Source organism: Lolium rigidum, chromosome 7 (assembly GCF_022539505.1).
Source record: "Lolium rigidum isolate FL_2022 chromosome 7, APGP_CSIRO_Lrig_0.1, whole genome shotgun sequence".
In the NCBI taxonomy this organism is placed as follows: domain Eukaryota; kingdom Viridiplantae; phylum Streptophyta; class Magnoliopsida; order Poales; family Poaceae; genus Lolium; species Lolium rigidum.
Genome location: NC_061514.1, coordinates 360,911,440 through 360,920,456, shown reverse-complemented (window position 1 = coordinate 360,920,456; position 9,017 = coordinate 360,911,440).

The following is a 9,017-nucleotide window of genomic DNA, read 5'->3' as shown; positions in this document are numbered from 1 at the left end:
CCCTCTGGCCCCTCTCCGACTCTTCTTCGGTGTTTTGGAGCCTTCCGGGAAAAATAGGAGGTTTGGCGTTGATTTCGTCCAATTCCGAGAATATTGCCCGAACAGCCTTTCTGGAACCAAAAACAGCAGAAAACGGGAACTGGCACTGTGGCATCTTGTTAATAGGTTAGTTCCGGAAAACGCATAAAAACATTATAAAGTGCAAGCAAAACATGTAAGTATTGTCATAAAACAAGCATGGAACGACAGAAATTATGGATACGTTGGAGACGTATCAGGCGGCCTCCTTCTCCGGCGATCGTTGGCGATGAAGCGCGGCAGCGATCTTGCAATTGGAGCTCTCCGGTGGCTAATCGAGCAAGGCAAGGTGGCTAGGCGAGTCAGTGTGAGGAGGGGAAGCGAGGTGTGTGCTGAATTTGAGGAGAGGGGTGCTCCTTTTATAGCAGCAAGGGGTGGCCGTGGGGCGGCGATGAAGTCATCGTCGACAACGCGGCTACAGGGGTGGTGATGGAATGGCGATGACGCAGGCGTGCAGGCGACGTCCTGGCGATGACGCAGCGCTTGACGGCGTTGAAAATGATGCAGAGATGAGGACGGGCGCGTGACGGGAGCGGCCAGTACCCGCGGCGGAGGACGTCGACGAGGTCGTCGGCTACAGCGTTCCCGCGGGCCAATGGCGATGTCTGGGCGGTTCCTGGTGACGTTGCGGAGCTGGTGGCGCAGAGGGAAGAGGACGAGGTGACGCAGGCGAGCGAGGCGAGGCGTGCTCTGGGCGTGTCCGTGGCGTTCGCCGTGCGCGCCCTGGCGCGTGGGTGCACGTCACTGGCACGTCTGGGCGCGTTGCGTTCTGGCGTGTCCGGTGCACGAAAATGTCGGGGCTTGGGTCTAGCACGTCCAGGGGAGTGAGAGGATGCTGGATGGAAAGGTGATGCACGCTGGGAATGACCAGAGAGAGGGATGGCATGGTGATGTCATGCCATGCCACAGCATGGCAAGGTTGAGCAAATTTTGTGATGATTTCCAGTACTACACCTTGTCTATTCCGCTTGGCAAGGTTGAGAGAGGTCAAGGAAAGACAGAGGATGACATAGGGTTGAAGAGGAAGGCCAAAATCTGCTGGACAAAGCAATGTCACTTGTTGACAGATTTGTGATCACAAGGTGTTTGTTGAAATGGCCGCAAGAAACTTAATTTCGAAATTTTGAATGAAATTTGGTGGATTGCAATCATATATTATTTGCAGTAGAATGGTGGTGGTTTGGGTCAATTTGGAATTGCTTTGCAAAATCACAAATTGCATATGATCTAACATATGTCCCAATGTCTCAACTTTGCTAGCTTGTCATTTGAAATAGAGAAAGAATTTGGGGTGATGGTTTTGGGAAAAGTTGTTCACCTTGATGTTGTCTTGGATGAGGTGCAAAGAGTTGGCCAAGTATGGTTTGAAAATCTTCCAAGCGAGGGGCTCAAAGAGGGCATCAGGTTAAAAATGTCACATGTGACCATATTGCATGTAACTTGGAATTTGCATTTGATTTCACTTTTATTTGAGTTTCTTTGATTTCAAAAGTCCTAATAAGTGTTTATTAACCATTTACAACCAATGGTGCAAGCCAAAGTGGTGTAGGTTAAGAATTTGCAAAAATGGCATAAGCCATATGTGTGTGTTGAGGTGAATTTTATATTTTCTTTTCTCTTTTCTTTTTCCTTGTAATTGGATGATCAAGAGATCATGGTTTAGGGTTTAAGTGTAAGTGTAAACACACAAGCAAGCATCTTGGCAAAATGCACACTCAAATAATTAACAAGGTGATCTATTTGCATAGAACTATATGATGATAAAAAGTTTTTGTTGGTTCTCAAATTTGGTATTATTGAAACTCTCCCTTTATCTCTTTATTGAAAAGTTGGGATGTTACAACAAGCAACTTATAAGAAATAAGATACATAAGCGACATATTCTTTACCACAATAGTTTTTAAGCTACTTTCCCATGAGCTATGTATTGCAAAGACAAAGAATGAAATTTTTAAAGGTAGCACACAAGCAATTTACTTGGAATGGCAGAAAAATACCACATAGTAGGTAGTTATGGTGGACACAAATGGCATAAGTTTTGGCTCAAGGTTTTGGATGCACGAGAAGCATTCCCTCTCGGTACAAGGCTTTGGCTAGCAAGGTTGTTTGAAGCAAACACAAGTATGAACCGATACAGACAAAACTTACATAAGAACATATTGCAAGCATTATAAGACTCTACACTTGTCTTCCTTGTTGCTCAAACACTTTTACCGAGAAAATATCTAGAATTTAGAGAGACCAATCATGCAAACCAAATTTCAACAAGCTCTACGGTAGTTCTCCACTAATAGGTTTAAACCACATGATGCAAGAGCTTAAACATGATCTACTTGAGAGCTCAAAACAATTGCCAAGTATCAAATTATTCAAGACAATATGCCAATTACCACATGAAGTATTTTCTGTTTCCAACCAAATAGCAATGAATGAAGCGGCTTTAAGCTTTCGCCATGAACATTAAAAGTAAAACTAAGAACACCAGTGTTCATATGAAACAGCGGAGCGTGTCTTTCTCCCATACAAGGAATGCTAGGATCCGAATTTATTCAAACACAAACAAAAATAAAAACACACAGACGCTCCAAGTAAGCACATAAGATGTGACGGAATAAAAATATAGTTTCACTAGAGGTGACCTGATAAGTTGTTGATGAAGAAGGGGATGCTCCTCTTTCTCCCATACAAGGAATGCTAGGATCCGAATTTATTCAAACACAAACAAAAATAAAAACACACAGACGCTCCAAGTAAAGCACATAAGATGTGACGGAATAAAAATATAGTTTCACTAGAGGTGACCTGATAAGTTGTTGATGAAGAAGGGGATGCCTTGGTCATCCCTAAGCTTAGATGCTTGAGTCTTCTTGAAATATGCAGGGATGAACCACGGGGGCATCCCCAAGCTTAGCCTTTTCACTCTTCTTGATCGTATTATATCATCCTCCTCTCTTGATCCTTGAAAACTTCCTCCACACCAAACTCAAAACAATCTCATTAGAGGGTTAGTGCATAATAAAAAATTCACATGTTCAGAGAGGACACAATCATTCCCAACACTTCTGGACATTACCCAAGGCTACTGAAAGTTACTGTAGCAAAGAAATCCATTCAAACACAGTAAAAGAGGCAATGTGAAATAAAAGGCAGAATCTGTCAAAACAGAACAGTCCGTAAAGACGAATTTTTTCGAGGCACTTAACATGCTCAGATGAAGAAGCTCAAATTGAATGAAAGTTGATTACATATCTTAGGATTACTCATGAATTTTCGCAGATTTTTTAGACTCTCCTACAGAGAGATCTACTCAAATTCGTGACGACTAGAAATACGTTTCACGCGAGAAATCCAAATCTCGTATCAACCTTACTATCAAAGACTTTACTTGGCACAACAATGCAATAAAATAAAGATACAAAGGTATTGCTACAGTAGTAACAAGCACCTTGACTCAAATATATAACAAAAATTGCAGAAATAAAATAATGGGTTGTCTTCCATAAGCGCTTTTCTTTAACGCCTTTCAGGTAGGCGCAGAAAGTGTAAATCAAGTATTATCAAAAGAAGAAGCATCATTATCAGAGTTGGGGATTTTCTCAACGATGCATTGTATCTTATCTATGTAAGTTTCAGAGGCTCCTCTTTCATTACTTTTAGGCTTACTATCCTCCTCAAATAAATTTTCAGGAACAATCCAATCAAAATTCTTTTCTAGTGCCTCATGCATTCCTATGAGCTTATAAGGTATTGGTACTTTAGTCTCCCCCTCACAATTGACTTTATTAGTGTACTTTAGTCTATCTTTTTCCATCTTTTCAAGGGTATTTGCAAAATTGGTATAAAAGTCAAGCATCTTATGTTGAATAAAGACTTTCCTAGCTTCTCTAGCTACATCACCAAATTCTTTAAGAAGGGTTTCTAAAACAAAATCTTTCTTTTCTCCTTCTTCCATATCACTGAGTGTAAGAAACATATGTTGCATTATAGGATTAAGATTAACAAATCTAGCTTCCAACATGTGCACTAAAGAGGCAGTAGCAATTTCATAAGTAGGAGCAAGTTCTACCAAGGATCTATCTTCAAAATCTTTAAGCTGTACTAACATGAGTGAAAAATTCTTCTATGTTATCTCTTCCAATGATAGACCCACGCCCTACTGATATATCTTTCAAAGTGAACTTAGGGGGAAGCATGATGAAATAAACAAAAGGTAAATAAAGTAAATGCAAGTAACTAATTTTTTTTGTGTTTTTGATATAAAGAAAGCAAACAAGACAGAAAATAAAATAAAGTAAAGCAAGACAATAAACAAAGTAAAGAGATTGGATGTGAGAGACTCCCCTTGCAGCGTGTCTTGATCTCCACGGCAACGGCGCCGGAAAATAGCTTGATGTCTACGCACGCTTCTATTCCCGTAGACGGTGTTGGGCCTCCAAGAGCAGAGGTTTATAGAACAGCAGACAAGTTTCCCTTAAGTGAATCACCCAAGGTTTATCGAACTCGGGGAGGTAGAGGTCAAAGATATCCCTCTCAAGCAACCACCGCAATTAAGATACAAGAAGTCTCTTGTGTCCCCAACACACCTAATACACTTGTCGGATGTATAGGTGCACTAGTTCGGCGAAGAGATAGTGAAATACAAGTAATATGGATGATTATAAGTAGTAATTGCAATCTGAAATAAAAATGGCAGCAAGCGAACATGTAGCAGAACTTGTTGGAAACGGTGTTTCAATGCTTAGAAACAAGGCCTAGGGATCATACTTTCACTAGTGGACACTCTTAACAATGATCACATAACAATTAGATAACTTCTCTTCACTTGTGCTACTCTGAATTACTCTCCTATTGGAATCACTAATCATCACGTAGTTGCTACGGAAGCTCCACTCAAAGTTCATCAAGTACTTGACAAACACCACTCATAGGGATATCCTCATCAAATCATAATCCAAGATAATACCATTGCAATTTAGACCGAGTACTAACATAGCATACACACTGTCAACAATAGCTATGAAAGGGGGAATAGATCACATCAATATTATCATAGTAATAGTTAACTTCATAATCCACAAGAGATTACAATCATAACCTACGCCAAGTACTACATGATGCACACACTTGTCAACTTTACATCATGGAGGAGGAATAGAATACTTTAATAACATCACTAGAGTAGCACATAGATTAATAGTGATACAAAGCTCATGATCACATAAAGATCACACCATGGGAGAGAGAGATGAACCACATAGCTACCAGTAGAGCCCCCAGCCTCGGGGGAGAACTACTCCCTCCTCATCATGGGAGTCAGCAACAACGATGAAGATGGCGATGGAGTCGATGGAGATGACTTCCGGGGGCACTTCCCCGTCCCGGCGGCGTGCCAGAACAGAGATTCTGTCCCCCGAAACTTGTCTTCGCGATGGCGGCGGCTACGGAACTCTTCGTGGAATATCGTCGATTATTTTAGGTTTTTCGCGACGGAAGGAATATATAGGCGAATGGGCGATGTCGGTGGAGTCCCGAAGTGGGGTCCCCACCTGGCGGCGTGGCAGAGGGGTGGCCCGCGCCCCCTAGGGTGTGGGCACCTCGTGGCCCCCCTTCGTCTCTCCTTCGGACTCCGTGAAGCCCCTGGAAAAATAAGAACTTGGCCTTTTGTTTCGTCCAATTCCGAGAATATACCCTGTGTAGGATTTCTGGAACCAAAAACAGCAGAAAACAGGAATTGGCGCTTCGGCATCTTGTTAATAGGTTAGTACCGGAAAAATGCATCAAAATGATATTAAGTGTATATAAAAAATGTGAGTATTGTCATAAAACTAGCATGGAACATAAGAAATTATAGATACGTTTGACACGTATCACGGAGGCGAGGCTGCTCTAGCGATGAACAATGGTGGTGGAGGCTTCGGTCCTGCTCGGGGAAACGGACCCGGCAGAGGTCGCGGTGACTGCGGTGATCGTGGCGGCCACCGTGGTCCTGGGCATGGTGCGGGTTTCAATGGCTCCAGCAATGGTTTCAATGGCCCGCCTAGGTTTTCTTCTGGTCGAGGTGGAGGATACTCCTCTGGCCGTCAGGGGAATTTCGTGACTGGCGAATTGAGCGGCACTGCTGAGGATCCGAATCATGTGAGGGGCAACAGTTCTCTAAGGAGTTCGGGTCTAACTTTGGGCAGTTCAATAGAGGTACAAATTATAGTAATTTTCATCGCAATGGAGGTAACCAGCAGTACCGCCCTAGGTCTTATGGGAACAACAATTTCAATGCAAATTATTGGTATGGATACAATGGTAGTCGATCTAATTTTAATCAGTATCGCAATAGTGGAGGGGGAAACAATGATCCAGTGGTTCAAAATGGTGCAAATATGGCCGGTATTAATCCTGAGTTGCTTAAAGAAGCTATGCAGGGGTTGTTGCGGCATTGGCGGCATAAGCACGTAGAGGAGGGGCTGAAGGGGTTCCATCGTCGGCTTTGGGTGCTGCGGTATCGGCGGGAGCACAAGCTGATGTTCCTGCGGTACAACAATGTCAAACTATAGCCACCGGTTTGAAGCAGACTCAACCCATGCAGGTGGATTCAGTGCCAAAATCGGATGCTCCAAATTTTTCTAAGCACGCTAAAAAGGTTGATAAGAATCCTTGTTTTCGATGCAAGCAACCGGGACACCAAATTGATACTTGCACTGCGCCAGTTTGTGACATTTTTGAGTCACCTAATCATATTTATAGTGATTGTCCGCTTCTTCAGGCTCCTAAACCATCTTTCACCATGTATGGGTATGCGATCGAACAGCTCATGTTCTTTGAGTTGCCCACAGGGGGTGCATACAACCAAAGGTTGACAATGTGAAGCTGGTAAAGGTGACTATTGAAGGTGACCCTATGTCTATTCCAGAAATTGCAAAATGTTTGAGGAGGATTGTACCGGTGGAAAAGTTTCAGTGGGAGATATATAACTTTCAGAATAATGTGTTTAGAGCCAAATTCCCTAATAAGTCTGAAGCTCAGAGGATGAAGACTCTCCGCACTTATCCTATTCCTGACAGAGCCTATGATCTTGTTTTTGAGGATTGGTCGGCCTTAGAGGACCTTTTGTATATGTTGCCTGAGGTTTGGCTGCGGGTGAGAGGGATTCCAGCTGATGTGAGGATTGACTTCTTGTCTCAGTGGGCGGTGGGCACTCTTTTTGGCAAGACAAAAGAAGTGGAAATGGTACACACTAGAAAGAATAAGGAGTTGAGGTCGCGAATTGGATGCCTAGATCATACCCTCATACCGGAGACAACTGATGTTTTCATCCAAAGAGGTTTCCTTAAACTTAGTTTTGAGGTGGAACCAGTTATAGTGACTCAACTTGATGGTGATGATATGGTAAACAATGGGGACAACAATGATGGAGGGGCAATAATGGGTCTAATGATGATAAAATGGATGGTGCAAATGACATGGATATCGAGAAGACAATGAACAATGAGCAACAAAGCAATGTCAACAGTAAGAAGAGCACTGTGAAGAAGGTTAATAATGCTAAGGGTGTTGTTGGTCACCAAATTCAACACCAAGTTGAGGCTCCAATTTTGTTTGGTTCTCTTAATTCGGTTTTGTTGAGCAAAGGTATGCATGCTAATAATATCCTACCAGCTCATATAATAGAACAATATTCATCTTCACTTTTAAATTCAGCTGAAATTTGCGATTTAATTGACACAGATTTGTTATTTCATGATCATGTAGAAAAAGATAGGGAGGGTGCTAGTTTTCAGGATGATTCTGCCTCGGGATCGGAGAAGATCCTGTCGGCAGCAGCTCCGGGATTGGAGCGGGCAGGAGCGGTAGACCCTGCACTGCCACTGGGCAGCCAGAGCATAGCTGGCGCAACGCCATTGGCCGCAGTGCCCCCGCCTGGAGAGGTGACGCCTCGAGCGCGACGTGCAAGGCCCCCTTGTCCCCGCTCTGCCACCTGCCGCGGTCGGCCACCGAGGGAGCTGCTGCGGCTTTGGGGAGCATGCCGCTAGCTGGCGCGCCCGGTTTTGCTGCCGCAAGCCCCAGCTACCTGCCCGAGGTGATTTTGCCGGCCCAGTCTGCCATGTCGCATGTGCAGCCGATGGTGGTGGGACCCGCCACGGACAGGGATCACCTGCGGCGGGCAGAGGAGCTTGGATTTGCTTCTATTGGCTTCGGATCGTCTGCGGCAATGCATTCTGTGGCATTTTCTGTTGCTTCCAAGAAAAATAAAGGTATAAGTGTTGTTGTTGATACGCAAAATTCTCCGTCACCAACTGTGGTAACGTGACAATTTTCAGGTAATTCAATGACTCTTGTAACAGACCTTGAAGAAAGAATAATGAAGAATCCTCTAGCTAATTGGCTAATGATGTGGCAGTTTTTGGGGGTATTGCATCTCCATCTTGTCTGTTCGGGCGAGTGACTGGATTCGTGCTCAGCCAAACGTGGATGCCACGCAGATGAAAAGGGCCATGCAGAATGTTAACCTCAGACACGACTTTATTTCTCCAGGTAATGAGAAACCTAAACCTTCACTTGCTTCTTTATCTGATGAGGATATCTTGGTTAAGGCAAGTTGCCTAGGCATTTCTTTGGGGAAAAATAAAAATAAAGTTTTAAAAGCGGTAGAATCTATTAAAGAGGTAGACGTTAATTGAACTTTTAGTTATCTTAAAGAAAAATGTTGAGGCTCATTTACTTAAGAAAGAGGGCCGAAATAGTTTGCTAACGTCTAAATTGTCAAATCTTACTGGAGATTTGATAATAGAGGAGGCACAAGAGCTATTGGAACAAGATAACCTGTTAATGCCTATCATTAAACTTAAGAAAACCGAAAGAAGAAGGATTTTGATTTGTCAGGTATTCGTAGAAGTGATAGATTCAAAAATAAGTGTTCAGGTTAAAATGAGTCCAATAAAAGGTTT